General features: G+C 46.4%; 1 protein-coding gene across 3 annotated transcripts in view; it reads right to left on the bottom strand.

Moving 5' to 3' along the window:
* Positions 1-27,908, bottom strand: part of MSH3 (mutS homolog 3) — a 174,314-nt gene that overhangs the window by 120,265 nt on the left and 26,141 nt on the right. Inside the window, exon 1 of one of the 3 annotated variants that reach the window (XM_089312929.1) lies at positions 12,417-12,538. The exons of the other annotated variants lie outside the window; for them this stretch is intronic. The gene's annotated coding sequence lies outside the window, so the exon portion shown is untranslated. Of the gene's footprint in view, positions 1-12,416; positions 12,539-27,908 lie in introns of those variants that run through there. 3 annotated transcript variants of the gene reach the window in all.

The raw sequence follows: 27,908 nt of genomic DNA, 5'->3' as shown, positions 1-27,908 counted from the left end.
ACAGCTACAATGAAATTCATCAATTTTATCGATGTCCACAGCAGGGAACGCTCACCATTTTCTCAGACGAATGGCATTATGTGAAATTAAGAGTATAAAATAACCATTGGAACAAAAGTGTCAGAATAATTCCATAAAAACAGCAAGGAAGACAGACTACTTAGTGAAAGAGTCTTTAAAAGACTTAAGACAGAAAATACAAAGTAACATGATTAAGCTAATATCAACGACATCTGATGTATCAACAAATGAAATGAGCTAAACTCACCTATGAAAAGAAAATTAACCTCAGACTGGATTAGGAAAAAAAAAACCCTCCACATTATAAATTGGAGTACAAATCAAATTCAAAAAGGTTAAAAGGAAAAGGATGGCTGAAAAAACCGCCTGGATGTACATGCTAGACAGGTGTAAATATCAAGAAAACGCTGGAACAGATTTTTTTTATTATTATTATTTGACAGGTAGAGTTACAGACAGTGAGAGAGAGAGACAGAGAGAAAGATCTCCTTCCGTGGGTTCCCTCCCCAAATGGCCGCCATGGCCGGCACTGTGCTGATCCAAAGCCAAGAGCCAGGTGCTTCCTCCTGGTCTCCCATGGGGTACAGGGCCCAAGCACTTGGGCCATCCTCCACTGCACTCCCGGGCCACAGCAGAGAGCTGGCCTGGAAGAGGAGCAACTGGGACCAGAACCTGGCGTCCACATGGGATGCCGGCGCCGCAGGCGGATGATTAACCAAGTAAGCCACAGCATCGGCCCCTGCTGGAACAGATTTTATTATCAGGAAAGACAGACATGAGATCAAAGTGTTGAATGAGACAATGAAGCAAAATGCAATGAATGGTCTGGGTGCAGGACGGAAGCATACTCTCTCAACCTGAACCTTTCTATAACACTTCTAAGGTTCTGAACTAACGGAGTACATAACTTACTCAAAAACTAAAACCATTTATCTAAAAAAGAGAAAACTCTAACACACACACACACACTCTCTCCCTTGCTCTCGCTCTCTCTGCCTTTCAAATAAATAAAGAAGTCTTTTGAGAGAGAGAGAGAGAGGAAAATAGAAGAGTGGATTCAGGGTTATGCAGAAGCTCCCTGGACTTCAACTTGGAGACAGCGCGGACAGAGCACGGAGCCACCCTGCCATCTTAGAGACCTAAGATGAGAAACAAGAGCCAAGCCCTCAAGGCAGCCTGACCCCACTCAACCTTCCTTCAAGCTTAGCGTTTAGATGAGCTGACAAACCCACTTTCAATGGAAACACTTTTAAGTAAGAACTCGTGTTTTCAAAAGGGAAAGGAGTCTTTGGCTGTGTAGAGAGGAACAGACACAGCACACAGGCGCGTGTTAGGCAGATGGCGGCCCCCACTGAGTCCACAGGGTCAACACCGAGCAAAGCTGGTGGCAAGCCCCAGTGTGATGCTGGCTGGCTGAGTCTGCTTCAGACCAGCCCAAGGGGGAGACAAAGGAGTTGTCAGGGATCCTGCAGACCAGGAGGGGCTCTCCTCACACGGCAGAGGTGAAATGACCCTTCCCAAGTTTCCACAGGAGACCAAACATTAAATGTGGATTTAGGGCTAGGCTGCCTCTGAGGGTCAGAGGCCTGAGACACATGAGGACCAAGCCTCAGAGGACAGGCCTCTGGGTAGACACGGAAGACTGAGAACTTCCCCACAGCGGAACTCCACAGGGCCCCTCCAGGCCGCATGCACAGGGACTGGGTTGGTTAGAAGGCCAGGAGAGGCACTGGGACAGGGGTTAAGACACTGCTTGGGACATCTGCACCCCATACCAGAGTGACTGGTCTGAGTTCCGGCTCTGCTTCCAACACAGCTTCACTGCCACAATGTGGGAGACCCAGATGGAGTTTCAGGCTTCCAGACTTGGCCCGGCCCAGCCTCTGCTTTTAAATGGAAGATCTCTGTCTGTCTGTTTCTGTCTCTATCTCTCTGCCATTCAAAGAAATTTTTAAAAAATTTAAATCAAGGGCCCAGTGCTGTAGCTCAATAGTTTAAGCTGCCGCCTGCAGTGCTGGCATCCCATATGGGCACTATTCGGGGTCCTGGCTGCTTCACTTCTGATCCAGCTCCCTGATAATTCACCTGGGAAAGCACTGGAAGATGGCCCAAGTCTCTGCCCCAGCCACCCACATGGGAGGCACTGAAGAAACTCCTGGCTCCTGCCTTCGCCATGGCCCAGCCCCAGTCATTGCAGCCATCTTGGGAGTAAACCAGTGGATGGAAGGTGTCTCTCTGTCTCTCCTTCTATGTAACTAACTCTGCTTTTCAAATAAATCAATCAATCTAAATCTTTTTTTAAAATTTAAACCAAAAGGCAGAAGAGATGGGATGATTATAAGTCAGAAGTCTGTACTGGACACACTCACGCCTTCCTAAGTTCTCTGGTTCTTTCCCTTCTCTGGACTTCACTTGCCCTTCTTCACACAGCTTGTATTTTTGTTCACCTGCTCTCTTTACCTTCTTTTTTATTTTATTTGTTTAACTACTTTTACCTTCTTTTCAAAAGGCAAAGTTCCATCAAAAAGCGTCTAATCTGTGCTGGCAAACATGACGGGAAAACACCTGTATCTGCAGTGAGGTCAGCGCACTCAGGACCAGGAGTGGGAGGGGAAGGGCGGACCTGAGGGGCGGGAACACGGCAGGGAGGGGCCCGCACAGCGCCCACCGTCCAGACCTCCACGCCTCCTCCCCAGTCCTGGACACCCTCCCTAAGGATGCAGGTCCCCTGGTCACTATTTTATTTTTCCATCCTCTCGCCACTACGATCTTTGCACCACCCGCCTGCACGTTCATTGCCCCCAGCCCTGGGTACCTGCTCCTGTTTAGGGGGGACCAAGCCACGCCCCCTCTAAGCCACTTGCCCAGAATAAGCCATGCTAGGGGTGCAGGGCTTTCTGCTGGATATGACAGCTGTGGCTGCAAACTGACATTCTAGAAACAAAACTGGTTCTTGGAAGGAAGAACACACGCTTTTGTCAGAAATTTTACTGTCAGAGAGGGAAATGCAAACTTTAACACACAATGGGAGGGAAAGAAATTTCACAAGATACTGACCAACATAATGTCAGTTGTAGCATAAAACATCACTTTTTTAAGTTGAGAGCAGAAATGAGGCGAGGGGCCGCCGTTTCCCCGTGTGTTCCCTGAGGGGTTGCCTCACACGGTGCTGGAGCCATGAAGTGCACCCAGTCCCAGCTGTGCCACTTCAGAGTCATCTGACCCAGGACAAGTGCTTACCCCGTCCGCCTCCCCTGCCCCTTCCACAAGTCTGTCTTAAAATGGTAGTCGCTTTGGGGATGGTATCGTGCAGTGGTGGGTTAAGTAGCTTCCTATAATGTGGGCATCCCATATGACTGCCAGTTACAGTCCCAGATGCTCCACTTTCAATCCAGCTTCCCGCTAACGACCGTGGGGAATCAGTGGAAGATGGCCCAAGTGCTTGGGGCCCTGCCACCGACGTGAGACACGGAGGAACTTCCAGGCTCCTGGCTGTAGCCTGACCCCGTCCTAGCTGTTGTGGCCACTTAGGGAGTGAACCAGCTGAAGGAAGCTACCTCCCTCCCTTTCTCCTTCTCTCTCTCTGCCCTCCTAACTCCCTCCTGTGATTTCTCTGTATCTCCTTTAAATAAATAAATAAATAAATCTTTTAAAAAATCGTGGCTTTCTCACAAGACTGTCTGTGAAGATTAAGGCATTCCATTTAAACATAAAATCTTAAAAACAATGTCTAATACACAGCATCAGCTACTGTAATATTACTGTGGCTCTTTAAGATGGGGATGGGCTTCAGAACAGCTGTGGCTCCCCACAGCAGCAGAGGTGGTGCCGGCAAGATGGGTGGTTCCCCATGGCAGCAGAGGTGATGCTGGTAACAAGGGTCGCTCCCCACGGCAACCACATGTGTTCTCTGACAGCAGCTTTTCCATGCCAGAGAATGAAGATGAAGGCTGGATAAAGCTGCCTGCAAGTGACTCCAGAAACCAAGGTCCCTCCCAAATACCACTTATCCTACTTCTTGTTTGTTTAAGATTTATTTTATTATTTATTTGAAAGGCAGAATTTACAGAGAGGGAGAGAGATCTTTCATCCACAGGTTTACTCCCCAAAAGACCACGAATGCTAGCGCTGGGCCAGGCCAAAGCCAGGAGCCTGGAACTCCATCCAGGTCTGCCATGTGGTTGACAAGGACCTGACTCGTTAGGTCATCATCCATTGCTTTCCCAGATACACTAGCAAGGAGCTCCCAAATGGATGCCAGTGTTACAGGTGGTACCTTAATCCATGGTAGCAGAACGCCAGCCCCACCTCACCCACTTCTGATGTTTGAAATGCCTGGGAACAGGCACCAAGCATTTTGATTTCACAAGTACACGCAGAAGTTACTTGGCCGTCATCTAAAAGCAGTCATCAAATAAGAGGAAACCAATATTCTAGAAAAGTTCCTGCACACTAACACCATCTTTAAAGTTAAAAAGCTAAGAGAACGTAATTAAAGTTGCTGGACTCTAAAACAGATGACTCAAGAAGGTACCAACTGCGCAATACGTATGTGCTTTGCTGAACGTTCTACAGACTGCGTTAGCTCAGCTACACATGCACCAAGCACTCGGGCATCCATTCTGCGTTCACCTGGCTCTATTACAGTGAAACCACAGGGCGTCTCTGGTGCTCCCACCCCAACACGCATTTCTGAAATGCAGCAAATAACTTCTGACACAAACAACAAGACCAAATAAATCTTTTTAAAATGACATTCTAGAAAGTCAATGTCTAAAATATCCATTATAGGGACATAGAAATCAAAGTCAAACTCAGAACAAAGCCTTTTGGCACCAACAAAATTCAATAAAGGCAAAAAATATTTTCTAAAAATGGTGCAGAAACAACTGGTAATTATATGATGGAAAATGAAACTGAACTCCTATGTCATATCCTCATACCACAAAATTAAATCAAAATATATAACAGAGCTAAAAGTAAAAGTTAAAACCATAGAGCTTCCAGAAGAAATATCTTCATGACCCTGGAGTAGGCTAGACTGCTCAGAATACAAAAAGCACTAACCACAGAAAAAGAAATTGATAAGTCTGACTTCATAAAAAGTAAAACCTTGTGTTCTTCCAAAGCGATCAATTTAATAAACAAGCCTCGGAATGGGAGAAAATATTCACGACCCATGTATCTGACAAAGGATTTTATTCAGAATGTATAAAGAATTCTGGTAACACAAGCCATCCAAGTCTTAAAATGGGCAATAGAAGATACACAAGTAAAACCTATCAACATATGAAACTATCACTGATCATCAAGAAAAAACAAATCAAAACCAAAACGGATCCTTCTGCCCATGGACACTGGCAAGGACGCATCATCAAAGTCTCTCTTCCCAGGGCCATCACGTCTCCTCTTAAATCTGCAGAAGCTCACGACCGGCGCTGTAGTGTAGCGGGTGAAGCCGCTGCCTGACTGCTGGCATCCTATGTGGGCACCAGTTCGTGTCCCAGCTGCTCCACTTCCTGTCCAGCTCTCTGCTGTGGCCTGGGAAAGCAGGAGAAGATGGCCCGAGTCCTTGGGCTCCAGCACATTGGGCACTGCCTTGAATCTCCATTACAACATGGCGCCTGCAGGTGCTCGAGGGGCACGTCTGCGGCTGCTGCAATTAAGCTACTTAAGATCAGACCACCGGCAGGGACAGGTCCGCTTTAGTTTCGGACACGTGGACAGTGCGTGATCCCTACACTTTGCTTAAGGTGCCCCTGTGCGTGGCCCACCCACGCCTGCATGACCTTTGCACTGACTGGCTCCCCTACTGCACATGCCTTTTGTAAGCTTTACAAGCCTACATACTTCTTCAATAAAGCGGTTCCTGCTTCGACAGAACTCACGGGTGCTGGTGGTGTGTTCAGCACCCGTCGACCTGACCTCTCCCGTTCGCCTTGCTGGTGAGTGTCTGCACTGGCCCCTGCTGGTCAGGGGCCAGTCTCGGGCTTGAGACCCCGACACCTGCACCCGCATGGGAGACCCAGAAGAAGCTCCTGGCTCCTGGCTTCCTATCGGCACAGCTCTGGCCGTTGCAGCCAACTGGGGAGTGAACCAGCGGATAGAAGACCTCTCTCCCTCTCTCTCTCTGCATCTCCTCTGTGTAACTCTGACTTTCAAATAAATAAATAAATGTTTTTTTAAAAAATAAATCTGAGGAAGCTCTCCATGGGAAGGCTGGGCTTTGAAACCATCAGTGAGAGTCTGAGGAGCAATGGGAACGCTCGCAGACTGTGGTGATGAGAGATCCAAACACCACGTGCTCCAGGGGCTTTGGGTTTGTCACCTGCACCGCCGTGGAGAACATGAATGCAGCCATGAACACAAGGCCACAAAAGGTGGACGCAAGAGCTGTGGAACCAGAGAGGGCAGCCTCATGAAAAGAACCTCAAAGAGGTGGTGACCATCTAACTGTGAAGATCTCTGCTGGCGGCATTAAAGAAGACGGTGACGAACATCACCTCAGAGATGGTTTTGTAACAAGGTGGGAAAATCCAAGTGACTGAGATCATGACTGACCCCTGATGACCATGACTCTGAGGACAAGACTGTCACGCAGAAATACCATACCGTGAATGGTCACGAGTGAGAAGTCAGGAAGATCCTGTCGAAGCCAGAGACGGCCAGAGCTGCCTCCACGCCAAGAGGCTGGAGTGGTTCTGGAAACTTCGCTGGGGGTCGTGGGTCATGACAACTTTGGTTTTGGAGGAAACGTCAGTGGCTGCGGTGGCTTTGGTGACAGCCAAGGTGGTGGTGGATACAGTGGCAGTGGGGATGGTTACAATGGATTTGGTAATGATGGAAGCAATGTTGGAGGTGGTTGAAGCCAAAATAATTTGGCAATTCAACAATCAAGCTTCACATTTTGGGTCCACAAAGGGAGCAAACTCTGGAGGCAGAAGCTCTGTCCCCTGTGGTGGCATGCACTACTTTGCCAAACCATGAAATCAAGGTTCCTACTAGATGGTAGGAACAGGAGCTGAGGCAGTGGCAAAGGTCTTAATGACTGTCAGGAAACAAAGCTTAGAAGGAGAGGAGGGCAGAGAAGGGGCAGGAAAGCTACAGGTCACAGCAGACTTGTGAACTGGGCCAAGCAGAGTGGTGGCAGGGCCTCGCTGCTACAAAGATGACATGTTTTTATACAACACTCACGTGTGTTGGCAGAAAAATCTGAGGATTATATTTATAACTGGTTATTTTACTTTCTGTTTTGTGGAAAGTAAAAAGCGTTCCAACAAAAAGGTTTTAAAGTAATTTTTTTGGCCGGTGCCATGGCTCAATAGGCTAATCCTCCGCCTTGCGGTGCCGGCACACCAGGTTCTAGTCCCGGTCGGGGCGCCAGATTCTGTCCCGGTTGCCCCTCTTCCAGGCCAGCTCTCTGCTGTGGCCAGGGAGTGCAGTGGAGGATGGCCCAAGTGCTTGGGCCCTGCACCCCATGGGAGACCAGGAGAAGTACCTGGCTCCTGCCATCAGATCAGCGCAGTGCGCCAGCCGCGGCGGCCATTGGAGGGTTAACTAACGGCAAAGGAAGACCTTTCTCTCTGTCTCTCTCTCTCACTGTCCACTCTGCCTGTAAAATAAATAAATAAATAAAAAATTTAAAAATTTTTTTCTTTTTTTGTACCCGTGCTGTTGATTGCTAAATATTGTAATAGGTGCCAGCACTATGGCCTAGCAAGTAAAGCCACCGCCGGCATCCCATATGGGTGCCAGTTCTAGTCCTGGCTGCTCCACTTCCGATCCAGCTCTCTGCTATGGCCTGAGAAAGCAGTGGAAGATGACCCAATTGCTTGGGCCCCTGCACCCGTGTGGGAGACCCGTAAGAAGCTCTTGGCTCCTGGCTCTGGATTGGCCCAGCTCCAGCCATTGTGGCCAACTGGGGAGTGAACCAGTGGATGGAAGACTTTCCTCTCTCTCTCTGCCTCTGTCTCTCTGTAACTCTGCCTTTCAAATAAATAAATTAAAATCTTTAAATAATAAAAAACTACATAAATAAATGTTATAATAGTATGATCACGATGCTGAATAAATGTATCTTTTTATCTTTTTAAAACATTACAGACTAATGCATACTCACTACATTGGTTAACGCTACAAAGACAGACACCACCAAGAGTTGATACACTGCTGGCAGGACAGTGAAACTGTGGAACACTAGGGAAAGTGGTTAGCTGTTTCTCATACAGTTAAATGTACACTTACCCACATAACCCAAAGACTCTACTCCCAAGTATTCGCTCAAAATAAAATCATGTTCCCACAAAAAGATAGTGCAAGAATGTTCTTAGCAGCTTTACTAGAAATAGCCAAAAGCAGAAACAATCCAAGCGCTTGGCAACTGGCTGGCTAAACAGGTTTTGGTATATTCATACAACGCACATACCACTGGACAAGCAATGGCATGACCACACTCATGACACCATGCCGAGTTAAAGGAGCTGGACATGAAAGAATACACACCAAGAAGATTCCATGTACGTGGAACCCAGCCACTGTCCTCCAGCGACAGAGGTGAGAGCAGCCACCGCTTGGTGTGGGAGGTGGAGAAAGGGAGAAATGACAGCAAGAGGCACAGCGACGTTGGGGGAAGGTGGAAGCGTTCTGCTTCTTACCCAGGGTGCAGTTGTACTGATGAGTCTACTTGCCAAAACGGACTCACTCTACCATTAAAATGTATAAGCTTAATAAACCTTTAATAAATGCATAAACTTTACTGTACATAAATTATAATTAATTCAAGTTGACTACAGTTTTTTATACTTGTCATGTATCATTTATAGCTAAGGATTTTCTATTAAAAACCTAAAAAAAAATTTCTGTTTAAGTATATATTTCAAACACTTTTGTGTAACAGAATTCTAATTGAGTATGTATTCGACAACAGGCAATGATGAGAAGTCTGTCTCATTCTGAAGAGAAATACTGAACCTCAAAAATGTATTCCAAAGGCTGGCGCTGTGGCACAGCAGGTTAAAGCTCTGGCCTGTAGCGCCAGCATCCCATATGGGTGCCGGTTCAAGTCCCGGCTGCACCACTTCTGATCCAGCTCTCTGCTAACGCCTGGGAAGGCAATAGAAGAGGGCCCAAGGCCCCCTCTGGCCATTGTGGCCATTTGGGGAGTGAACCAGCGGATGGAAGACCTCTTTCTCTCTCTCTAGGTCTACCTCTTTCTGTAATTCTTTCAAAAAAATAAAATAAATCTTTTTTAAAAATGTATTCCATATAGACACGCTCTGGATGTGGAGACAGTGGAAATGTCACCCCCTAGTTATATCTGTACATGTGAAAGAATCATTCTAACATGGTAAATTCAAAAAAAAAGTTCCCTGTGCTTCAAAAATGACTTTTTCCAATATCAAAACCACAAAGTCATTACCTGACCTCAAATCTGCCTTGGGGAATAGGGAAGAGTTCTTCTCGAAGGCTTACATAATCCCGAGGAGGGCTCTCAACCTCACAATACACTCAGATCAATGAAAATCCATTGCAAATATTTTTTAATGCATGATTAAAAGCACTTTCTTAACAAAAGACAAAACATCAAGACTATTTCACTCGGATTAGATGCTTTGAGTCCATAAGCTCAAGCCTGCCTCAGACAGCCTAAAATAATCTTTCTCTACTCGGGTTTTTCCTCTATAAATACTAATACTGATATTATCCTGGGAAATAGCTGCTTTTAAAACAATCGTCTCTGAGATTCATAGAAAAATGAATTTTAAAACTTTATATAAAAAAGCATCACCAAATGGTGTTTCAAGTCAAGTCAATATGCCTGTTACTGTACAATGAACATAGGGATAAATGCATGGAGGAGGGGGGAGGTCCCTGCCCTACCTTATGAGTTGGATTGTGCCCCTACAAAATCCATATTGCAAGTCCTAGCACCCGCATTTCACAGGGCCTTTCCAAAGGCAATCAAGTGAAAGTAAAGTCAACAAGGTGGGCCCAAATCCACTAGTGCTGCTGTCCTGACACAAAGGGGAAATGTGGACACAGAGACAGGCACAGAAGGAAACCAGGTGGAGAGACATGAGAAGAAAAGGCCATCTGTAAGCCAAACAGAGAGGCCTGGAACATTCCAGATCCTTCCTTCCCAGCCCTGAAAAGGAGCCGTTCCCACTGATAGCTTGATGTTGGGCTCCCAACCTCCCACCTGTGAGATGGTAACATTCTCTGTGACAGCAGACATGGCAAATCTACACACCCGGCCAGGTGTCCACGTCTACTGCGAGGCAATATAACAGACAACACAGAGAGACGGCTGCAGCATTGTGCGCCAATCCCTGGAGTGTAAATGTTCCCTCCCTGGCTGATCTCGCGCTACCACTACTGTAACACAAAATTCCTCAAAGCTTAACAATCCACTCTCATAAGCCGCTACAAATCAGCGCCACCACTAACCACTGACGCCTCCGTGATTAGTATCCACCATGATTCCAAGTGCAGTCAAGGTTAGTGCAATAACGCTAGAAAGGGCAGGGCCTCATCAAACGACAGAACTGTCAGCATACGGTCTATTTTAAGAGAGAAATGTGGCAAAAATGCATCGCGCAATGTGAGGAAAGCCGAAGGACGGCACAAAAAACAAATGCGAAGGCGTGACAGTGGCTAACATTTACCAAGCAGTCACTGTTCCAGCCACTGCTCCGTACCCCAGTTCGTGCAGACTCATTCACTCTTCACAGCGCCCTGTGGAACAGTTATGCTCATCACACACCTCTTTTTGAGTGAAGTAAGTGAGCCCCAGAGACGTGAAGACTCACAACTAACAGGAGAGGAAATCAACACCCAATCACAGTCGGCTGTATCCGCCTCCCCCACCACTCTGCACCTGACCACCATCTGGGCTCACCGTACCTGCCATGGTCGGAGCATGACCATGGTTATCGGACCATGATACCCCATGATTACTCAGGGGTAGCAGAGCCCAGGGAAAGGAAAAGCGACGGGTTGGACAAAGTCTGGCCTCAGGTGTTGTTAACCTACACAAGCAAGGGGGTCACAAACCAAGCTCTTAGAAATCGGGCCATTTTAACCTTTTGGCAGACATATTGTCTGAAGGCATCAAATCAAATTAAAACTCGTGAATACCTCAAAGTCTGCAAATGAAAATGAAAATCTTTGTGGAAAACCAAATCCCTGCCTCCTTAACTACCTGGTTTCTAAACCCTGATACTGACGTAGAAGGACCAGCTCAGCGGGCCTAAGGCACCTGTGACCTCTCAGGAGCACAGCACGGCCTGGAGCCCCTGAGAACAAAAGCAGGACAATCGTGCCCATTCCCCAAGCCACACCAAGCACCTGGACGATGAGGCTGCCCTCACAGCACCGACAGCACAGGCTGCACCAAGCAGAGGCCGCTAAAGGTTCTACTTCTGAGGTTAGAAGCACTTCACATCACCATGGCCCCAGGGGACTGGGGGAGGTGACAACTGAATCCCACCACTGGTTTTTTTTTGTTTTTTTTGTTTTTTTTTTTTCCCCCACAGGCAGAGTTAGACAGTGAAAGAGAGACAGAGAGAAAGGTCTTCCTTCTGTTGGTTCACTCCCCAAATGGCCAGTACGGACGGCGCACTGTGCCGATCAGAAAGCAGGAGCCAGGTGCTTCCTCCTGGTCTCCCATGGGGTGCAGGGCCCAAGCACTTGGGCCATCCTCCACTGCACTCCCGGGCCACAGCAAAGAGCTGGACTGGAAGAGGGGCAACCGGGACAGAATCCGGTGCCCCAACTGGGACTAGAACCCCAGTGTGCCAGCGTCGCAGGCGGAGGATTAGCCTAGTGAGCCGCGGCGCTGGCCCCCATCATAGTTTTCAACATTTGTCCAGTGCTCACCTCTGGCACTGACTTAAAACAATCACTCTTCACATCTGTGTCTGCCGAGCGCCGAGCGCTGTGACAGGCAGGACGCTGACAGAAGAGCTATTCTGGAGTACTGATGGCAGCAGTGAATACACACACATCCCTCAGCAGAGACCCCCGCAGTGTGGGACAGAGGCGAAGATGCACGCCGGACGCTGCTCTCTCAACAGAGGCACGCACTTCCATGTGCGCAGGACCCTAGGGTTAACTCCCTTTCCTCTGCAGCCCCGGGAGAGTGACAGAATGAAACACAGGCTAAGGGACTGTCTCTCGACAGGAATAAGACGGTGAGAGGGAAGGAGAGGGGAGGAAGACGCGAAAGCCGACCCACAGCCAGGCCATTCCGACTGCCCTCTGGAAGGCAGAGCAGGGATTGTTTCTGTGTGGGGAGCAGCCTATTGTCTTCATCAACTTAACTGCTCACAAGTGAACTTTTGATCGCTGGGGGTTGACAGTTCAGAGTTACATAAAAGGCGGTAACGTCTACTTACCTAGAAGGTAATTCCTACACAAACGACACCCTGACTTCATAACCAGAAACTGCTCAGACTCAGAAAGGCGGCCATCACTGCATCGAGTCCTCTCCCACAGCACACTACGGCTGGCAAGCAGCAGCAGGTCTGTTTAAACAGAGCTGAGCACCTGCCAGCCAGCTAGGAAGACGAGGCAGAGCAGCCACAGCCTGGCCTAACTCCAGTGAGCAGCTGTCAAGCGAAGCCACAAACCACAGTGAGAAACACTTCTCACATCTGACAGTGCCTTACGTTCCCACTGCTACTGTAACTAAACACCACAAATTCTGTGACTTCACACAACACACATTCAAGGCTGCACTGCTCTCGCCGGGCTCCAACAAGGCACTGGCAGGGCCCTGCTCCCTCCTGAAGGCTCCTGGGGAGGCTCCTGGTCTCCACAGCTGGCACTCATACCCTTGTGTCCCCTTCCTCTGTGCGCACAGCCGAGAGCGCAGGTGCAACACTCACATTACTCTGACCTCCTCCCTCGCCTCCTCTCACACTTAAAGGACTCGAGCACTGGCTGACCCCTGGATAAGGCAGAGAGGTCCCTCTCCTAAGGTCAGCTGGTGAGCAGCTGTAACTGCCCTCTGCCTAGGAACCTAACATGGCCACAGGTTCCAGGGTGGAGAAGTGGCCGTGCCCCTGCTGCCTCACAGACACAGACCGACCACTGGGCTGTTCTCCCGCCTCTGTCGACGCCTCTCCTATGAAACAGACTCTACCACGGTAATCACCTCCCAGGGCTCCTACGGAAACTGCCTGTGTTAATGTCAGCACTGGTCACAGAACGCACTGGAAACAGGATGAACGATGTCATTACGGGAATCTTCAAACAGTTCATGGAGAAACACATAGTATACAAGTGTTCATGGATTTTAAATTGTTACCTTTTAATTCCATTTTTCACCAGGTTTGTGAAACACCCTCACAGCCATATTTTACAAATTATTTAACCTTTATTTAAACTTTTTTGTCGTTGCAGCTTCCCGAAATCTGCATAATATCATCACCTACTCATCAGCCCAGGGCTTGCATAAAGCTGCCCTCCATTCTATAAACTGCACCGTCACATACGGTGGCACCTACCCACAGCAGCTACTAGGCACATGGAGTATGGCTATTCAGAACTGAGATGTGTTGACAGCATAAAATACACACTGGAATCTGAAAACTTATTACATAAAAAAGATGATGAATTAGTATATAGAGAAGAATTTAAAGAATACGTTTTAAAAAAGCGTGTAGAAGAATTACATGTTAAAATGATAAGGGAACATGCTGAACTGAATAATTATTACCATTAATTCCATCTGTTCCTCGTTATCTTTTTGATGTGACAACTGAAGAATGTGAGGTTACACGTGTGGCTCTCACTGTGGCTCACATTATAGTTCTGCTGAGCAGTGCTGCCCTGGACAGAACTATTCCCTCCCTGGGCACTCTCGGTGCCCAGTCTGCTCCCCTCTCCCTGCTTGATGTCGTCTACTTTGCAATGTAGCTACCTTTACAGTACTGGCTCTCGGCACAGGCTCGGAGCCCTGACTATGCACTAAGACTCACAGCAATTTTACAGTAAATAAAGAGAAATGTCACTCAGCTACACTATTTGGCTTATTATGGACATAACAGGAAAGCCCAGAAGTCTGTTTAACCTTTTGAAGCAATTTTTCCTTGGGTTAAAGACAGGATTAGGATACACAGCGAGTGAGAAAAGACAATGACAATACTTACCTTGTTGTATTTAATGCACTCAGATATCCTCCACTCTGTACTATTCTACTCCGTATTCGTCGAGTGGTAACTGATCCACTAGCAGCCAGTGACAAAACCCTCTTCACAAAGCCCTGTGACACCTGCCACTCCCCTGCTCCTGACGCTCCCACCAGGCAGGCACCACCCCCACCCACCCTGTAGCCCTCCTGCGGCTGCCCTCCCCTGCAGGCTGTAGTGCAGTGCCACCCCCACCCATGATGAGCTCAGGGCCCAGGCCCACCCCAGGAGGTCCTCAGCCCAGCACAGGCACTGAGGGAAGGGACCTGGGACCAGGTCATAGGGCATCCCGGACGGCTGTGCTCCCAACAAACCCAGGGAAATGCTATCAAGCTCAGTACTGTGCATATTAATATGTGGTGTACACACGCATGAGAAGTCAAATACCAGACAGGCATTTTCTCTCAAAGAAGGCGGGCAGGGAGAGGAAGGGAGGAAGGAAAACGCACACTGGGTGCCCAGACTTGAATTGCTCTGGGGATAAAGACCTGGGCTAAAGGCTAAGAAGGACTCAAAAAACATGATGGCAGCGGCAAGAAACTTCTGGCCTGAAAACAAAAGATAAGAGAATAATCCCTGAGTCACCAGGGAAAATAAATTAGTAAGAAATCTCCCTCCAGCGGGGAGGTCTGGCAGGAAGGAGTCACTACGAAGACTAATAGACAAGTCTACATGCAGACAGGCTCCGAGATAAGCAAGGGCTCTCAAGCAGGCTGGCCTGAGCGCCTGACCTGAGGGGCACAGGCCCTGAGCACTTCTTGGGAAGGACGACTGGTTCAGTCGAGGGGTTTTGTGTCATCGCCACACTGTAAGGTCACACCATAAGGAGAGCAGGCCTAGGGTCCCGCTGGGTGTTCTGACTACTCAGTGTGGACAGCGGCTGTTGACAACTCAAGCCCCTGGCCCTCCTGGAATGAGGACGGCTGGCCTCTCCTCCAAGGGCTACTGGAACAGGACCCGTGTGCCGGAGCTGCAAGAGTTCCACCCTCTCCTTCACCTGCCTCCTCCTTCCTTCAGCCACACCTTGCAGTTCACACTGCCCTCTGCCTTCAGCTGAAGCAACAGGCCACGTTCATACTTTGTGTAGGATTTCCTAAGACGATGCCAACAATAAATGATTTTAAAGAACGATACCTACGGCTGGTGCTGTGGCGCAGCAGGTTAAGCCACCATCACCTGTGATGCAGGCATCCCACATGGACGCCAGTTTGAGCCCCACTGCTCCACTTCCCATCCAGCTCCCTGCTAATGCACCTGGGAAGGCAGCAGAAGATGGTCCAAGTGCTTGGGTCTCTGCTTCCCATATGGGAGACCCAGATGGAATTCTAGGCTCCTGGCTTTGTTCTGGCCCAACCCCATGCCATTGCAGCCATTTGAGGAGTGAACCAGTGGATGGAAAATCTCTCTGTCTCTCCCTCTCTGTATAACTCTGCCTTTCAAATAAATAAAAAGTACTTTAAAAGTACTGCTCTTGAGCGATGACTCATTACTGAAACCATTTTTGCAAACCACAGTGGGCAAGGGAGAGACATTGCAAATATTAAAATTTAAAACACAGATCTGTAGGAAGAAACACATGAAACAAAACACTTTCATTAGGAGACTTTATATATCAAATCCTCAGCCCCAGAACAGGTGTATTTACAAAACTCAAACAGTTAGTGAAACGAAGGCTGCACACCTCCTTCCACTGCCTGCCAGCTGTCCGTCCCGGCAGCGCGGCGCAGCCTGGGAGTGCGGGGCAGTCAGCAAGATCTTCTCTCGAGGTGCCCTCCTCCTGCCCGCTGCTCTCAGCGCACCTCCTGCACGGACTCACCATTCATTCTTCTGCAGGAGGTGCCTTCCTGAGACCCGCTCAATGGGATGCACACAGACTCCATTCAACAGCACGGCAAACACTGCCGCAGAGCCACGTCACCTATCAGCCCACCACGCTGAAACTGAGTTTTCACACAGACGAGTGCAGCACAGCCAGTGAATGTGCTACCTGGATACACAAAAGTATCGCCACCTTCCACCAGGGAAAGAATTAATGTCGCTTTCAAAGGAGATCAACACGAATGGATTCTAGCACTGACAGCACGTCTGCTGTAAAGAGAGGCACGCTCTCTCCTGCTGTGGACGAGACCGATTTCTGCCGCTGGATTCACTACCATCTCTACCGCCACAGCCAATTTCCTGATTCTAGATTTCTCTAAACAGCTCAGAGATTATTATCTGAAATGGCAAAGGACTCTCTCTTCTACTCCAGAAATGAGGAAGAAGGGAGATACAGGTTAAAAAAATAAAATAAAACAAAACAAGATTTCCTACGACCACCAGAAGAGAGAGAACGGTTTCCAGTGCCATAGAAGAGGCCAGGGCCTAGACTTCTTCAACACTAATCGTCATAGTAGTTACTAAACTCTCTCAGATAACAACCGTGAAGACTCTCATTAATATCTGCTGTCAGAAATACTCATGGAAATGTCAGAAGTTTTAGCTAATTTAAAGTGAGATTTTAAAAAATTTTAAAGAATAAAATTACTGTTACAAAAGTAAAAGGAAATGAATACGTTCTTCCCCAGATAAGTGAGATTCTTCTTGTATCTACTCCCTGTCGGCATATACTGACCATCACACACATTTCAGGATGGACTGCCAGCTACTACAGCCCTTCCAAGTTGGAAAAACCCAAATCATTTCTCTCAATAAAAACAAACAAGAAGTACTCATTACTCTCCATTCAAACCTCCCTTATTTAGTCAAGCATTTATCAAGCGTGTGTTAACAGGGCTGTACTGTGAGCTTCCGGGACACGACGGAACCATCCGGTCTCCAGTCTATCATCTCAGCCTTTCTCACAGGAAACTCTGTACGACAGGGCTCTCTCCGCACTGGTTCTCCTCAGGTCTCTTTCACTTGACACACCCTTTCTCTCCAAACCCACCCCACCCCTGCCACAGACTGCCACGCTCACCCTGGCAAAGAAGCTCAACCCAGTCAGTCTCTGCTCCCTGAGAACACCGCACATCTCTGTCTGCCAGGACGGTGTCTTCCCGGTCTCATTACCACTGTTTGTTCCCACAGCACTCCCCTTCTAGACTGCAGCCTCCCGGGAGGAAGACTTCTTAATCAGTTTGGTATCCTCACCACCTGGGAACAAACCTGACATACGCTGATTAAGCGTTTTTAAGGATAAATGAATGAATGAATATAAATGATAATGTGCAACTCAAAGAATGTATCAATCTACTGGAAATATTTATAAATGCAGAGGGTGTTGGGTTTTTGGGGGGAGGAAGGGAATAAAAGAATATTCAATTGGAATTTATTGCTAGCTATCTATATCACTAAAATAAACTCGAGGGGTGGGCATTAGGTACAGTGGTTAAGTCACCACGTGGGGCACCTACATCCCACACTGGATGCATGCTGGAGTCCCAGCCTCTCTGCTTCCCATCCAGCTCCCTGCTAACGTGCACCCTGTGAGGCAGCAGGTGATGGTGCAGCCATATGGGAGAGCCGGCTTGAGTTCCAGGATCCTGCTGCAGCACGGCCCACCCCAGACTGCAGATTCTAGCAATAAGGCATCTCGGGAGTGAACCAGTGCAGATTCATTCTCTCTCTCTCTCTCTCTCTCTATATATATATATAAATATTAAATATTTTTTAATTTAATGAAATCAAATAAACTTGAAGGAATAAAAAATACCTTCACAAGACAGGTGAGTGACTATGAACAATGGAGAGTAGCCATATTCAAAAACGTAAATGTCCTTTCTGGACCTTGAATTCATCATTTATGTTTCTCTAGGTTGGACTTCTTTTTTATATATAGAAAGCTTTTATTTAATAAATATACATTTCCCCAGTACAACTTTTGGATTATAGTTCTTCCCCCGATTCCCAGCCTCCCACCCCAACACCCATCCCACCTCCTACTCCCTCTCCCATCCTATTAAGATTCATTTTCAATTATCTTTACATACTGAAGAGCAACTCTACACTAAGTACAGATTTCAACAGTTTGCACCCACACAGACACATGAAGTATAAAGTACTGTTTGAAGACTAGTTTTACTGTTAATTTTCATAGTACATTAAGGACAGAGGTTCTACATGGGGAGCAAGTGCACAGTGACTCCTGTTGTTGATTTAACAACTGACTCTCTTATTTATGATGTCAGTAATCACCTGAGGCTCTTGTCATGAGCTGCCAAGGCTATGGAAGCCTTTTTTTTTTTTGACAGGCAGAGTGGACAGTGAGAGAGAGAGAGACAGAGAGAAAGGTCTTCCTTCTGTTGGTTCACCCCACAATTGCCGCTGCGGCCGGCACACCACGCTGATCCGAAGCCAGGAGCCAGGTGCCGCACTTGGGCCATCCTCCACTGCACTCCTGGGCCACAGCAGAGAGCTGGACTGTTAGAGGAGCAACCGGGACAGAATCCGGCACCCCAACCAGGACTAGAACCTGGTGTGCCGGTGCCGCAGGTGGAGGATTAGCCTTTTGAGCCGCGGCACTGGCTTGGGAAGCCTCTTGAGTCCACAAACTCCGACATCATTTAGACAGGGCCAAAATCAAAGTGGAAGTTCTCTCCTCCCTTCAGAGAAAGGTACCTCCTTCTCTGATGGCCCATTTTTTCCATCGGGATCTCACTCACAGAGATCTTTCATTTAGGTCATTTTTTGCCACAGTGTCTTGGCTTTCCATGTCTGAAATGCTCTCATAGGCTTTTTAGCCAGATCCAAATGACTTAAGGGCTGATTCTGAGGCCAGAGTGCTGTTTAGGGCATTTGTCATTCTCTGTCTGCTGTGTGGCCTGCTTTCTATGTTGGATCGTTCTCTTCTTTTTAAGTCTATCATTATTAGCAGACACTTGGTCTTATTTATGTGATCCTTAGACAATTAATCCTATCTTTATGATCAGTTATGAACTTAAAATGATCACTTTAACTAGTAAGATGGCATTGGTACCTCCCAACTTAATGGGATTTGGAGTCCCATGGCAAGTTTTTAGCTTTACCCTTAGGGGTAAGTCCGTGGGAACGTGTGCCAAACTGTACACCTCCTCCCTCTCTTATTCCCACTCTTATTTTTAACAGGGATCAATTTTCAATTGGATTTAAACACGTAAGAATAATTCTGTGTTAAGTAAAGAGTTCAACCAACTGTATTAAGTAGGAAAAGAAAATACTAAAAAGAATGAAACAGTAAGCTGTTCCTCAACAGTCAGGACAAGGGCTGATCAAGTCATTGCTTCTCAAAGTGTCAGTTTCACTTCTACAGGTTTCCTTTTAGGTGCTCAGATAATTGTCACAGATCAGGGAGAACATACGGTATCTGTCCCTTTGGGACTGGCTTAGTTCACTCAGCATGATGTTTTTCAGATTCACCCATTTTATTGCCAATGACCGGATTTCATTTTTTTTTTTTTAACATTGTGTAGTATTTTTCCAGAGTACATATCCCATAATTTCTTTATCCAGTCTTCTGTTGATGGGCATTTAGGTTGATTCCATGTCTTAGCTATTGTGAATTAAGCTGCAATAAACATTTAGGTGCAGACAGCTCTTTTAGTTGCCAATTTAATTTCCCTTGGGTAAATTCCGAGGAGAGGGAGGGCTGGGTCATACGGTAGGGCTATATTCAGATTTTTGAGGTATCTCCAAATTATCTTCCATAGTGGCTTTACCAGTTTGCATTCCCACCAACAGTGGATTAGTGTGCCTTTTTCCCCACATCCTTGCCAGCTTCTGTTATTTGTTGATTTCTGTATGAAAATCATTCTAACCCAGATGAGGTAAAACCTCACTGTGGTTTTGATTTGCATTTCCCTGATGGCTAATGATCCTGAACATTTTTTCACGTCTGTTGGCCATTTGGATTTCCTGTTTTGAAAAATGTCTGTAAATGGCACTAGGAAAACTGGATTTCTACATGCAGAAGTATGAAGCAAGACCCCTACCTAACACCTTACATAAAAATCCACTCAACATGGAATAAAGATCTAAATCTACGACCTGACACCAAATTATCAGAGAACATCAGAGAAACCCTGCAAGATATTGGCACAGGGGCCAGCACTGTGGTGCAGTGGGTTAACGCCCTAGCCTGAAGCGCAGGCATCCCATGTGGGCGCCAGTTTGAGTCCCAGCTATTCCACTTCCGATCCAGCTCTCTGCTGTGGCCTGGGAAAACAGTAGAGGATGGCCCAAGTCCTTGGGCTCCTGCACCCGCATGGGAGACCTGGAGGAAGCTCCTGGATCCTGGCTTCAGATCGGTGCAGCTCGGGCCGTTGCGGCCATCTGGGGAGTGAACCAGCAGGTGGAAGACCTCTCTCTCTCTCTCTCTCTGCCTCTTCTCTCTGTGTAACTCTGACTTTCAAATAAATAAATAAATCTTAAAAAAAAAAAAAAAAAAAAAGATACTGGCACAGGCAAAGAGTTCTTGGAAAAGACCTCAGAGGCACAGGCGGCCAAAGCCAAAATTAACAACAATTTCTCATCAAACTGAGAAGCTTCTGTACTGCAAAAATAACAGTCAGGAAAGTGAAGAGGCAACCGACAGAATGGGAGAAGTTATTTGCAAATTATGCAACTGATAAAGGCCTAATAACCAGAATCTACACAGAGATCAAGAAACTCCACAACAACAACAAAAAAACCCACTTACGAGGTGGGCCAGCGACTTAAATGGACTTTTCTTCACTCAAACATGGTCCCACTTATTTAGCTCAAACATACAGAATCTAAGTGACAAGAAGCAGATCAACATATCACGCAGCTGCTACACAGCACCCAGCACGTTTCCCTGACCTCAGCACTGCCCCCTTCAGCACTGCATGCCGCTCCTACCGCCTCAGTTCTTGTTACACCAATTCACATTTCAACTCAAATGGCAGCTTCAGAATCTTCTTAAGCCAACAAAATCTATGAAGTCACAGGTTTGCTTCACTAACCACACTATTTAATACAACTTAAGTAAATATTTAACCACAAACATTTAAAAAATGTTTATCACAGTTCCATCAGGTAAGTAAACCGGGTGCAGCTTGGCTCTACCTGCGGTGGTCGATGCCCCATGTAACTTAACGGGCACCTTGTCGGCCTCAGGGCCATTCCTCTTTCAACCTAAGGACGTGTACACTATCTATGCCTTACATGAGCGCTCATAATGCACCTGCAATTGAATTCCTTAAAGTACTTTTCAGTTTAAACTTTATATATTTTGTAATTAGTATCTGGAAGTCAGAGACCCAGAAAGAGAGAGAGAGACAGAAGACAGACAGACAGACAGATGGAGACCTATCAATTGGTTCACTCACCCAGAGGCCTGCGATAGCCTGGAATGGGACAAGTGGGAGCCAGGATCCCAAAACTCCACTGGGGTCTCCCACCCGAATGGCAGGACTCTAAGACTTGAGCTATCACCTCCTGCCTCCTAGGATTTGCATTTGAAAGAAGCTAGATCAGAAGCAAAGGAGCCAGCACTTGAAGCAGGCACTCTAGAGGATGTAGGTATCCCAAGTGTCCACTAAAGCACTGTGCCAAATACCTACCTTCTTACCTTTATTACTTAATTTTTGTGCCTAATAAGCAAGAAAGGAGAAACCCCTTAAGACCCAATCGTTGTGACAGCATATCGAAGGAGGGCTGGCAAATCTTGACTTACTTTTTGAGTATTCAGATTGTTAATTCACCAATAGAAGACAAGGTTTTTCCCCACTGGCTGTGCTTTTAAAAATATTTGGACGTACTTAAACTTTAAGTGACACTAAGAAAATAAAAACTAATTTTAAATTATAAAAAATTTGAAGAGTTTTTTTTCTCTTAATTTGATTCACCCATGCACAAAATTCAATTTACTGCAGTAAAGATTTGTCCATCTGCATTATCAATATACTCACAGCACTGATTTTTCTGATTAGATTAAAACAGTAGCAAGGAAGCCAAGTTTATGCAGACACATGATGAGCAATCTCTAATACGCTCTTGCCCAGAAGGGCTTCTGTTCAAGGGAAGGACACACACGTGCCCTTCCCTGCTCCACCCACAGGCACTCCCTGCACACCTGCCCTTCCCTGTTCCACCCACAGTCACTCCCTGCACACCTGCCCTTCCCTGCTCCACCCACAGTCACTCCCTGCACACGTGCCCTTCCCTGCTCCACCCACAGGCACTCCCTGCACACGTGCCCTTCCCTGCTCCACCCACAGGCACTCCCTGCACACGTGCCCTTCCCTGCTCCACCCACAGGCACTCCCTGCACACCTGCCCTTCCCTGCTCCACCCACAGGCACTCCCTGCACACCTGCCCTTCCCTGCTCCACCCACAGGCACTCCCTGCACACGTGCCCTTCCCTGCTCCACCCACAGGCACTCCCTGCACACGTGCCCTTCCCTGCTCCACCCACAGGCACTCCCTGCACACTGCATGCACGCAGAGGCCGGTTCTGAAAGGCAGGCAGAAAGCACATGTGTCAGGGACGTGGGGTTCTGGGGAGCGGCAAGGTGGGTTGTTCCCTGGACTTCCCTTTTGCCATATAAAAGAAGACTTCAAAAAGTTCATGGGGAAACAGAATCCAAAGGTAAGCTCACTTTCCTGCAAAAAATTTTTGAAGTCTACGCATCGTTTTTCATAATAGGCATTTCCCATGAACTTTTTGAAGAGTCTCAAATAACCCAAGCTTGGAGTTAAATAAAGAAGCTGACAACCCAGAAAGGCCAACAGGCATGAAACAAAAACAAGAAACAAAGAAGCTTGCTCTGCAGATAACCACCCATGAAAGACACAGCCTGCAACACAGAACACTTTTAAACAAGCTGTTCCACAACAGCCAAGGCTACGGGTAAAGCGGTGGCTCCACCCGATTCATGCCAGCGAAGTGCTAGTGGGGACAAGCCTGGATACCCCCCTCTCATCAGAATGAAATGAGGAGCCCCAAGGGCCCTGCTGGGCTGTGTCAGAGAAGGCCGGGTTGGAAGCTGAGTCTTTCATCCCTGCTGGCCAGTAAGGGGACTTCAATCCACCAATGTCCGTGCAGCCCAGAGGGGAAGCTGGCACTCCCACCCACCCTCAGGGGGCAGGTGTCCCGGCCTGCTAACACTGAGGCAGCACACCCCAACCCTGCTGAACACAAGATCCAGGTTTCCACAACATGGTAAGACAAAGCACCCATCGCAGTAAAGCATCGTTCACCCTACTAAGAAACAGAAAGATCTCGAACTGAACGAAAAAAAAGAAAATCAACAGGTGCCTACACCAAACTGACACCGATGTTAGAATTATCTGACAAAGCTTTCAAAACAGCCATGAAAAAAATTCTTGAAGAGCCATTACATTAAGTGCTAGAAACACACGAAAAAGTAGGAAGCCAAGGCAAGGGAAAATTCTCTGCGAACAAACAGAAGACAGAAAACAAGAAAACAAAGCTTTCAGAATTGAAAAACAGAATACCGGAAATAGAAAGCTGAGTGAACGGGCTCAGCAGCCAAACGGATGCACAGAGGAGCCAGGACAACAGGAAGTACCCAAACTGCACAACAGAGAGAGTAGGAGCAGGAACGGTGACAACAGAGCCTCGGGACTGGCAGGATTAGAACAACGTCTAATATTCCTGCTAGCGGAGTCTTTCAAGGAAGGACGAAAGGAGGCAGGCTGGAAAAAAAATAAAGACAGAAAAATGTACAAATCTGCCAATGGACCTAAACCTACAGGTTCAAGAGGCTGGGCAAAATCCAAACAGAACAGCCACAATTCATGGCAAGACATGCCATCATTACTAAAAACCAAAGACCAGAATCTTCAAAGCAACAAGACTGAAACCACACATTAGCTATTTGGGGAAGACAGTATGAGTGGGGGCAGATTTCTCCTCAGAAACCATGAAGACCACATTCTGAAGTGAGCAATGAAGAGAACTTTGCAGGGGCTGGCACCATGACGCAGTGGGTAAAGCCGCCACCTGCAGTGCTGGCATCCCATAGGGGCACTGCTTGCAGTCCTGGCTGCTCCACCTCTGATCCAGCTCCCTAATGTGCTGGGAAAACAGTGGAAAATGGCGCAAGTCCCTGGGCCCCTGCCCCGGTCATTACAGCCACTCAGGGACTGAACCAGGGAAGGGAACACCTCTCTGCCTCTCCTCTCTCTCTCTCTGTAACTCTGCCTTTCAGATAAATAAATAACTCACAGGAAGGAAAGAAGGGAGGAAGGGAGGAAGGGAGGAAGGAAGAAAGGAAGGAAAGAAGGGAGGAAGGAAGGGAGGGTGAAAAATTGTGCACCCAGAATCACATACCTAGCACAAACACCTTCTACAAAATGCAGAAGAAATCAAGACATTCTCAGATGAAAGTAAACTAAAGGCATTGTGAAATAGGCAGGTTGGGCCACCACCTGCAACATCAGCATCCCATATGGGCACTAATTCTTTTCCCAGATGCTGCATTTCCCATCCTGCTTCCTGCTAGTGCACCTGGGAAAGCAGCAGAGGATGGCCCAAGTCCTTGGACCCCTGCACTCACGTGGGAGACTCGGAGGAGGCTGCTGGCTCAGCCCCAGCTGTTGCAGCCATTTGGGGAGTGAACCAGCAAGCAGATGGGAGCTATCTCTCTCTGTCCCTCCCTTTCTCTCTGTAACTCTTTCAAATAATTATATTTTTTTAAAGAATTGTGAAATCTCTGTATATCCCTAAACAAATTTTTTTTTAAAGATTTACTTATTTATTTGAGATGCAGAGTTAAAGACAGAAAGAGGAGGAGAGATATAGAGAGAGGGGCTACATCTGCTGGTTTACTCTCCAAATGGCCACTACGGCTGGAGTTAGACCAATCCAAAGCCAGGAGCCGGGAGCTTCTTCTGGGTCTCCCACGTAGATACAGGGGCCCAAGGACTTGCACTACCCTCCACCATTTTCTCAGGCCACTAGCAGGGAGGTAGATCAGAAAAGGAGTAGCCAAGATTCAAACCAGCACCCATATGGGATGCCAGCACCACAGGTGGAGTTTAACCTACTAGGTCACAGAGCCTGCCTCCTAAAATAAATGTATTAAAAAAAAAAAAAAAAAAAAAAAAAAAAAAAAAGGAAGGAGGGTAGGAAGGCAGAAAGAAAGGAAAAGAAAGGAAGGAAGAAAAGTAAGAGAATATTTGAATCTTTCACAAGTAAATCTACTCTCAAAGAATGGATAAAAGACGTTCTCTAAATAAAAGCAATAATACCATGAACAGAGTGTCACAGGGCAGACAGCTGCTTAAAGCCTCAAAAAAGAAAGACGTTGTTGCTGTCACACCCAAACACTACTCACTTTTACAAACTGGTCTTATAGTTAATGACCTTGCTGAATTCTTGTCACTTCTAATAACTTGTCACTTTCCCAAGATATTCTATGTAGGCAACATACGACCTGCAAATCATGGCATCTTAAAAATTTTTAATGCACTATCTTTAAATTCTTATTACTTTTCAGTTGTGCTATTTAAAAATGAGCATCTGATTAGGTTTATGTAACAAGAATTTACATATGAAAATCTACACAAATAACTTACAAATTATTTTTTTTTCTTTTGACTTATTGTCTATATATTTCAGCTTTAGATATTCAAACTAAAACATTTAATATAATTTTTTTTTATTTTTTTTAACTTTTATTTAATGAATATAAATTTCCAAAGTACGATTTATGGATTACAATGGCTTCCCCCCCATACCGTCCCTCCCACCCACAGCCCTCCCCTTTCCCACTCCCTCTCCCCTTCCATTCACATCAAGATTCATTTTCGATTATCTTAATATACAGAAGATCAGCTTAGTATACATTAAGTAAGGATTTCAACAGTTTGCTCCCACACAGAAACATAAAGTGAGGAATAATAGATGATTTTTTTTAAATGATGATGAAATCAGATCAGACCTATTGTCATGTTTAATCCCAGTGAGAGTCAAGTTGGGAGTTGATAATTTTTTTTTTTTTTACAGAGGATCAGTTTAGTATGCATTAAGTAAAGATTTCAACAGTTTGCACCCCCATAGAAACACAAAGTGAAATATATTGTTTGAGTACTCGTTATAGCATTAAATCTCAATGCACAGCACATTAAGGACAGAGATCCTACATGAGGAGTAAGTGCACAGTGACTCCTGTTGTTGACTTTACCAATTGACACTCCTGTCTATGGCATCAGTAATCTCCCTATGCTCCAGTCATGAGTTCCCAAGGCTATGGAAGCCCTCTGAGTTCTCCGATTCTTATCTTGTTTAGACAAGGTCATAGTCAAAGTGGAGGTTCTCTCCTCCCTTCAGAGAAAGGTACCTCCTTCTTTGAAGACCTGTTCTTTCCACTGAGATCTCACTCACAGAGATCTTTTGCCAGAGTGTCTTGGCTTTCCATGCCTGAAATACTCTCATGGGCTTTTCAGCCAGATCCAAATGCCTTTAGGGCTGATTCTGAGGCCAGAGTGCTCTTTAGGACATCTGCCATTCTATGAGTCTGCTGAGTATCTCACTTCCCATGTTGGATCACTCTCCCCTTTATTCTATCAGTTAGTAGTAGCAGGTACTAGACTTGTTTATGTGCTCCCTTTGACTCTTAGTCCTTTCATTATGATCAATTGTGAACTGAAATTGATCACTTGGAATAGTGAGATGGCATTGGTACTTGCCACCTTGATGGGATTAAATTGGAGTCCCCTGGTATGTTTCTAACTCTACCATTTGGGGCAAGTTAGCTTGAGCATGTCCCAAATTATATATCTCTTCCCTCTCTTATTCCTACTCTTATGTTTAACAGGGATCACATTTCAGTTAAATTTTAACACTTAAGAATAACTGTGTATTAATTACAGAATTAAACCAGTCATATTAAGTAGAACAGACAAAAAAACTACTAAGAGGGATAATGTATTAAGTTGTTCATTAACAGTCAGGGCTATGCTGATCAAGTCACCGTTTCCCATAGTGTCCATTTCACTTCAACAGGTTTCCTTTTTGGTGTTCAGTCAGTTGTCACCAATCAGGGAGAACATATGGTATTTGTCCCTTTGGGACTGGCTTATTTCACTCAGCATGATGTGTTCCAGATTCCTCCATTTTGTTGCAACTGACTGGATTTCGTTGTTTCTTACTGCGGTATAGTATTCTAAAGAGTACATATCCCATAATTTCTTTATCCAGTCTACCGTTGATGGGCATTTAGGTTGGTTCCAGGTCTTAGCTATTGTGAATTGAGCTGCAATAAACATTAGGGTGCAGACCGCTTTTTTGTTTGCCAATTTAAATTCCTTTGGGTAAATTCCAAGGAGTGGGATATTTAATTAATATAGTGCATTAGGAATTTAATTCCCTTCTTGGACAATTACAAACATGATAGGGATAGGAAAAAGGATTAGAAGTCATATACATAGGGGCTGGTGTTGTGGCACAGCTGGTTAAGCTGCTTCTTGCAATGCCGGCATCCCATACTGGAGCCCAAGTTCAAGTCCCAGCTGCTCCACCTCTGATCCATCTTACTGTTAAGGTGCCTAGGAAAGCAGCAGATAGTCCAAGTGCCTGGGCTGCTGCTACTCATGTAGGGCATTCCTGGCTCCTGACTTCAGCATGCTGCTGTGACCTTTTGGAGAGTGAACCAGCAGATGGAAGATCTCTGTCACTATGCCTTTTGAATAAATAAATACATAAATCTTTTTTGAAATAGACATGCATACAGGCAGACTGATTAGAT

This window comes from Oryctolagus cuniculus, chromosome 14, assembly GCF_051225735.1.
Source record: "Oryctolagus cuniculus isolate XC-2025 breed Fujian yellow rabbit chromosome 14, ASM5122573v1, whole genome shotgun sequence".
Lineage (NCBI taxonomy): Eukaryota > Metazoa > Chordata > Mammalia > Lagomorpha > Leporidae > Oryctolagus > Oryctolagus cuniculus.
This window is presented reverse-complemented; position numbering and strand designations above follow the sequence as displayed.